Below are 6,000 nucleotides of genomic sequence, written 5' to 3'. Positions count from 1 at the left end.
AATGATAAAATTTGATGGATATTTGACACGGAATTATAACTCTTACCCATTACTACTAGCTCTTGGTAGTATGTTAAGAAGCTCCACCCAAGCACTGAGCTGATTCAAAAGAAGCTGGGGTGTACATGCACCTTTTGCAGACTGAATGCCTTCCTTTCTAGTTTGGACAGACGCATTCTAAAACCCAGCTGCTTTAGCTGACAAAGAATTTGGAAAGCACTTCATAAGGGAACCATGTACCTGTACCAAATACTCATGGCTGTTGGGTGATGTTTCACTCTTTTGGCTTTTTGTGGGGGTAGGGGCCACCACCAAGCTCCCAAATAAATCACACACACGGAGGCTTACTATTAACTATGAATGCCTAACCTTAGCTTGGCTTGTTTCTTATCAGATATACTTAATTATCCCATCTTTTATCTTTCTTATTTCTGTATATCTTACTTTCCTTCTTACCCCATGGCTGATTGGGTGGCTGGTCCCTGATGCCCTCCTGTCCTTGTTCTCTCGCTCCTTGCTCCTCCCTTCTCCTCGTTTCTCCTTCTATTTATTCTCTCTGTCTGCCAGCCCCGCCTATCCTTTCTCCTGCCTTGCTATTGGCCTTTCAGCTCTTTATTAGGCCATCAGGTGTTTTAGACAGCCAAAGAATCACAGCTTCACAGAGTTAAACAAATGCAGCATAAACAAAAGTCGCACACCTTAAAATAATACTCCACAGCTCACAGCTTACACGTAATCAGCTCTTTGCTAATGAGGAGGGTGATTTTAACCTTAAATGAATCTTCCTTACTTAGTATTCTATTTCTGCTGTTGTTGTTTGTTTTTGTTTTTGTTTTTTTCTTCTTTCTTCTTCTTCTTCTTTGAAACATTCTTGGGCCTTTAATTTCAAAGTTACATGAAGACTGCTTTTACCAAGTCTTTCTGGGCTAACCAGAATCTTGCTGTAGCCCTCACCTGTCCCTTATGAGAGAAGTACATTGTCCCAGAACATCACACCCTTGATTTGCTTTCAATTTTGCTATCTCTTATTTCATTTCTTTCATGAGTATCTATCTCACCATCATCCCAACTTCTAAACGACAGGTTGTGCAGTGCTCAGTGCTGGGAATTTTCATCTTGCCTTTAGTGGCAACTTCCATAGGCCCATGGAATAAATCCACTTTGTATACAAATGACTCCAAAATACGCATCTCCAGCTGAACTCTATTTTCATATCCTACTGCTTGCCCAGAATACTTGTCTAAATATTATGCAGGCATATAAAATATACCCTGCCCCAAACTGGATTTGAAATTTTCTTCTCCAAATCTGCTTTTCTGAATCTCTTCCAACCCACTGATTAGACTGGCAGTCCTATTTACTTGGGAGACATCAACCACTGGGAGTATTACTGATGCCCATTTTTCTCTTATTTCATTTATCTCACATTTGATCAAATTCACTGGGCTTTACATTCAAAGTATGACATCTCATCACCTATACCACTATTCTCCAACTTAGTGAAATGGAAACCTATCCCAAGAATCATATGGCGGAGTTTATCATGATAAAAGGTAAAACAAAATTCACTGCCTCAGTGGAAAAAAATAATTTCAGGATCTGTAAGCAACTCTAGCTTTATTGATATTGAGCTATGAAAGATGAATGAAAAAGCTGGAAGCAAATCACAAGGCTATTTTGATAATCCACATACTTGATGGTAACATTTACTTCTGTTTCCCCTGTATCAACAAACATATCTGTCCTATACTAAAGACTGGGCAAACGCTGAGTCAGGGAATTGATACAGAACACACAGACTAGCAGAGCTTATCGTGATAGAAGGTGAACCAAATAACATGGCCTAGTGAAAAATACCAACAGAGTGACAGCACCTATAACATGCAGTGTATGCTTTTAAATGTCTAATTGGTCGGTTGGATTGGCGGACAGATGAAGAGATAGACAGGCTGCGAGATCTATAGATGAACAGACCAGTTGGAAGACATCCTAATATAAAAGGGAGATGATAAGTAAAGAGGACCCAAAGACATATTCTAGAAATTATCACCAAAATACAAAAGAAGGATGTGATAAAGACACCTTTCATCCAAAGTGTGTAAATTAAACATAGATATACACACATACACATATATACACACACAAGCATGCATACATGCATACATACATGCATACATACATGTGCATACATACAGCTGCACACACATACAAACACATGCACACATACACACACACCTTGAAGTTGAGGAGATGGATTGGTGGGTAAAGTGCTTGCTATAAAAGCCTGAGGACCTGAATTGGAATCCTCAAAACTCAGGTAAATGCTGGACACGTGTGTCTGCGTGTATAATCCCAACATTCTGCAGTGATAGAGGAGGAGAATATGGAAATGAAATTCTTGCAAGTTTGTGAGCCTGATCGAATGGTCTGTGCATCTACAAACAACTAAAGAGACCTTTCCGGACAAGGAGGAAGCTGAGGACTGAGAGCTGTGGCTGTCCTTTGACCTCTACATGTTATGTCTATGATGGTATATCCATTCCTGTTCTCTCTACTTCTCCCTCCCCATCATACATATACAACACAATCAAAAGTTTTTAAAATCCTATATCGAGAAATGTTGAAGTTTTCAATACTGCATGGAATTGTCCATATATCGTAGCATAAGGTTTTACCTGTTCTATGACAAACTAAAAGATTAAATGCTTTTTTATACCAAGTTCTAGAAATATTTCTTACACATAACATCACCATAACACAACTAATACTGATACATATCTTAAACAATTCCTGTTCTTCTGGGATCTTCTAAGTCTCCAAGGTTGTGTTCTACAAGAACATTTCACCATGCCTCTATCGTGTAGTACATTTAAACTTTGCCTTTTATTCAGTCATGTGTTTGGGGTTTGGATAACACAAATACCTAAAATGGACTGAAAGGTTCTTTCTTTCTCCATAGTCTTTTCTCCGTGTGTCAAGACTCTATTGTTAGTTGATTCTCTGCCATCCTGGTCACTTTATCCATCATCCCTGTCTTAGAATTCTCTGGAAGAAGGATTAAAAGTCATGAACGGCTGGTGTGGGGTTAAAAACCCAAAGCCAAGCCAGGTGCAATGATAGTTCAGCACTGTGGACAGCAATGCATGTGTTCATGCCCCCCCCCCACGCAAAAAATATTCTGAGTTTCCTCTACATCCATATTCCATTATCACATGCCAAAAATATAGCAAAGATAATAATATGTTAGACAAATTGAATACAACACTGAGTTTTACTCTAATTTATCTGTTCTTGTGTTGGGAAAGGTCAATTCACCTGGCTCTTGAGAAATTATGTAACTTACCAAATGTAACTAGTAAGTTCAAGCCAAGTCCTTTATCCCTGTATTTTACATCTGTGCAAATAAACACACACACACAGTCACACATACACACACACACACACACACACACACACACACACACACACCCTGCTTTCAGAGAGTCTTGTGAAGCCTAATAAGCTCATGACAAATCCTTCATTCCTGTGTTTTACATCTGTGCTAACACACGTGCGTGCACACACACACACATTCCCCAAGCCTGCCTTCAGGGAGTGTTATGCAGGCCCCAGTTAAGGGAGCCTCTAACACTCTGTCCCATAGAGGGAAACGTGATAACCATTAGGTATGTACAAGGAAAACCATTAAGAAGTGTGAGAGAGAGGGGGGGCCTCTGAAGACAAGTCCTCTCCCCAGGAAGATGTACAGGTAGCTCAACATGAGGTCTTCTGGGCACATAAATCTCTGTGATAGGCACATTCCACATATAAACACTTGAATGTGTTTTTGTTTTCATGTCTCTGATGTCTACATTTTTCCCAAGCATCTCAATTTCCTAATCAGTTCCACATGTCTATTCTCAGCTATGTATCTGAGAGGCGGCCAGACAAGCAACAGGGTCCTTGGCCACAGCAGCACCTGGCTCTCAAGGATGTGGGCCTCATCTTAAATCTAGCAGAAGGGCTTTGATCTCCCCACTTGGACAAGGTTGTGGCCAGGTCTTTGGACAATATCCTTCCAGACCCGGTGTTCGCTTCTAAGGATTCCTTCTCTACGCTGGGACCCTGAGCCCTCTCCCTCCCGTTCCTCATGTGCGACAGCTCTGAACAGTGAACTCTAACTGGATCCTAGTCATTCCTCCATGACATATATAAGGTTGTACTCTCTTTAACCAAAACATAGGACTATGACAATCTCTCTAAGTAGGCTATAAATCAGAGATGATAATATAGTGATATTTTATTTGTATTATAATAAATAAAGCTTGCCTGAAGATCAGAGTGCAAAGTAGCCACACTAATCAGTCACACAAGCCAGAGAGTGGTACCACCACACCTTTAATTCCAGAAATCACACTAGTTAGCCATGGATGCCGGGTGGTGATAGTACATGCCTTTAATCCCAGCACTAGATGGGAACATTAGATGGGAGGAGACGGGTTTCAGGATCAGTCTGAGGATTCATAGAGGCAGGACAGCCATTTTGGTCTGAGGTAGAAGTAAGAGCTAGTGGATGACTGTTTTGCTTTTCTGATCTTCAGGAAAGCTTTAATTATTAAAACACAAATAATATACCACTCTACAGGGAGCCCCACTTAAGAAGATAGCCTCACCAATGGAACAACAAAATGAACTTTAAGCATCATTCCTTTGATTTTCTACAGATCTCTGCTCTTGTAAAATCATGAGTCCATATGCTGACATAGGGCTCATCATACTAACACATTCACAACTTTGGGTCTCTCTTTTTTTAGCACACTGTTCCCCCCAAACACATATACAAATATATGTTTATATAGAAAGTAAGAGGGGCTGGAGAAATGGCTCAGCGGTTAAGAGCATTGACTGCTCTTCCAGAGGACCCAGGTTCAATTCCCAGCACCCACATGGCAGCTCACAACTGTCTGTAACTCCAATTCCAGGGGATCTGACACCTTCACACCAATGCACATAAAATAAAGATAAATAAATCATAAAAAAAAGAAAGTAATATATGCATGTTAGCATGCATGAGCAGGCGTATGTGTGAGTGAATGTACAATATACTTTGGTTGCAATCTGGTGTTTGGTTTCTTAAGAATAGCAATTATTTCTGATTCACCTATGAATTCTTGAAGCCTGGGATGTCCTCACTTTCTCGTCTCACATGTCATACCTTTTCTCTAAGATTCACGAAGGAGTGATCTCAATTTGATCACACATTACAGTATAGAATCAAAATGTTCCTCTATTGATACAGTAAGGGTTTCCTGTCAGAATACCAGTTAAGGATGTTACAGGGATAACTCTGAGAAAATTAGCCAAAATTATAGTTCCAAAAATATCCAGCTCTCACAAGTGTGACCCCAAGGCAAAGTGAAGTCCAGGAGTGTCTGATGCATTTCACAGCGACAAAACTAGTTTCTAAGATGTGATGCATTTTAAACATGACATTTTTTAAGTCATGATGGCTCTTGACTCATTGCGTATTTTCCATCGGTGCTAATACTGAAAGTTAAGATATGAGAATTTGTGACATCATTAAGTATGAAGATCCATTTAGGCAATCCAAAAGTTAAAATAGTGATGCCCTCCACACACCAAAACATCTTCATTTGCTTTGGATCATCCTCTCCTGGGTTTTGGTTCTGCAGTGAAGATTTCTCCACTTTGCCAGAAGCTCTGGGCAGAACAGAGGAGTAGGTGTCGGGCAAGACTGTGATGTTCCTGTCTGTCTTTCAGGCCCTCCCCTGTGGGAGATCCTGCCACATCCTCATGAGGCTACCCTATCACTGCTTTGTTTGGAAATACCCAATCTGAGAAAGATGTGTTTTCATGATGGCAACCCTCCTCCAGTCCTCCTTCTTCACGGGGGTGGTTTGCATGAGAATAGTCTCCATAGGCTCATATTTCAATGCTTGGTCCCTGGTTGTAACTATTTGGGGGAGTATTAGAAGGTATGGCCTTGTTGGAAGAGGTGTG

Source organism: Microtus ochrogaster, linkage group LG3 (genome assembly GCF_000317375.1).
Source record: "Microtus ochrogaster isolate Prairie Vole_2 linkage group LG3, MicOch1.0, whole genome shotgun sequence".
Lineage (NCBI taxonomy): Eukaryota > Metazoa > Chordata > Mammalia > Rodentia > Cricetidae > Microtus > Microtus ochrogaster.
This window is presented reverse-complemented; position numbering follows the sequence as displayed.